Source organism: Galeopterus variegatus, unplaced genomic scaffold (assembly GCF_000696425.1).
Source record: "Galeopterus variegatus unplaced genomic scaffold, G_variegatus-3.0.2 Scaffold2217, whole genome shotgun sequence".
Lineage (NCBI taxonomy): Eukaryota > Metazoa > Chordata > Mammalia > Dermoptera > Cynocephalidae > Galeopterus > Galeopterus variegatus.
Window position 1 is genome coordinate 117,118 of NW_007728328.1, and position 2,266 is coordinate 119,383.

Below are 2,266 nucleotides of genomic sequence, written 5' to 3' on the forward strand. Positions count from 1 at the left end.
TTAAAAAAGCACTGGTCTAAGAACCAGGAAACCTGGTTTTGCCAAACACTTTGGTAACTATGAACAAGTTATTTAATCTTTCTGGTTTTTAGTTTCCCATCTGTGTAATAACCCAGTTGGACAGGATAATCTCTGTGATCCCTCTCATACTCTGAATACTTAGATATCTACTGTTTCTAAATACTTTAGCATTTTTTACAAAGCCTTTGTAGATTTGCTTGATAATTTTATCTTCACAAAAATCCCTGAAATAGACAAGGCAGGACTTTAGAGGATAGATGGATAGGCTGGGTATTATTTTAGAAGTGGTAATTAAGGTTAGGGAAGATTAGGTGATTGTCAAAGATTACCTGTCTGATAAATACCAGAACTGGATCATGAACTCGGGCCTTTTGACACCGGTAAATTTCTGTGTAGACCACAAAGAATGCATAAGAGGAAGTGTAATTGTTTGAATCATTAATTATATGCATGAATTACTTCTACCGGTGGCACTTCCTTTAGCTGCTCAAACCACACTAACTCAAACTAAAAGTAAATAACAGAAATAAAAGTAATAAAATGACAAGTGTTTTATTGTAATATGAGTATAGGGTAATTACGAGGGATTGAAAAACAACAGCTGAGCTCTGGGTGGGTAGGTTTGAAGCCGCAATGTGGAGCAAAGTTATGATTCAGTTATGGCCCGTCCTTACGAGAAATGCAGAGATAAGGTACGGTGGGGGTTATAGGAACAAAGGTATGAGGAAGAGGAGGAGTTTGGAAACCCTCATTGCTTAGCTACGTGAAAAATTATGGGAAAACTCATAGACTAAAAATGTTTGAAGAGCNAGAGAGAATTTGTTTTCTTTGCCTGACTGTCTTTGAGCTGGGACATCAGTCTTCTCCAGCTCTTTTGGACTTTGACTGGAACTTACACCATCAGCTCCACTGGTTTTCAGGCCTTTTGGTTCACACTAGAACCATACCATCAGCTCTCCTGGATCTCCAGCTTGCTGACTACAGACTGATACATGTCTCCAGAACCGAGAGGGGCTGGTGTGGCTCAAATGCAAGGAAAGATGATCAGCTTTTATGAGAACTAGTAGAGAAGGGAGGGGAAGCCTGCCCCAGTAGGTCCTTAAAGGCCATGGTGAGAAAAAAGTTAAATTTTACTCTAGAGATTGTAGAAAACCTTGGAAGGGTTCTTATCAGGAAAACGAAATTATATATGACATTATTAAAGGATCATTCTGGCTGCTCTGGGGCCCACAGATTGTAAGGGGCAGATATGAGGAGGCCAGTAGAGGTGGCCAAGCCACAGATGACTGAGAGTGTGGCCTGCGTGGGCTGGATGGGGAAGGTATCAGTGCAGATACAGAGAAGCAGAGGGATTTGAGAGGATATTTGGAAGTGGAACTGACAGGCCTCATGTATCATAGTGTGTTTATATAAGGTTTTTTATTAATTTGAAAAGAAAAAAATAATATTTTTATAGAATTTTAGAAAATTAGATTTGTCCTAGGGATGGGTGGGATCAGTCTTGAAGAAGGGCACAAACACATATGAGCAAGGATGTTCACTGCAGCAATATTGGCAACAGCAAAATCTCAGAAATAAGTGTCCATCAACATGGAATTGGTAAAACAGTACAGCCTTTAAAAAGAATGCAATAGGGCCGACCTCGTGGCTCACTCGGGAGAGTGCGGCGCTGGGAGCACCAAGGCCGCGGGTTCGGATCCTATATAGGGATGGCCGGTGCGCTCGCTGGCTGAGCGCCTTGCGGATGACACCAAGCCAAGGGTTGCGATCCCCTTACTGGTCACACACACACACAAAAAATAGATTTTTGTGCACTGGAAAGAAATAATGTTCAAGACATACTAAATGAGAAAGTCTAATGCAGAATAATATGTGTAGTGTGATCCCATCCCTGTGAATTAGAAAAGATTATCATTGTGTATTAAGTATTAAGAGTAAAAGTCTGACAAAACGTATCAGACTCTGCTTACAGTAGTTACCTGCGGGTAGAGTGGGCATTATGGGGATTTTCACTTTATACTTTCTACAGTACCTTTTTATCTTACTAGAATTTCTTAAACAACGGATGAGGGGAAAAATTTCCTTTTTAAAACCAGAGGCACAAGCAGCACTTTTAGTATTAATAGGTACTTCAATAAAGTTTGGACCAACTTTAAGAAATAAATGCTATAAATATAAATATTATTTTTCTTTATGGAGAGTTTATATTAATCTCAAACCAAAAAAATGGAGATTACTGATAAAG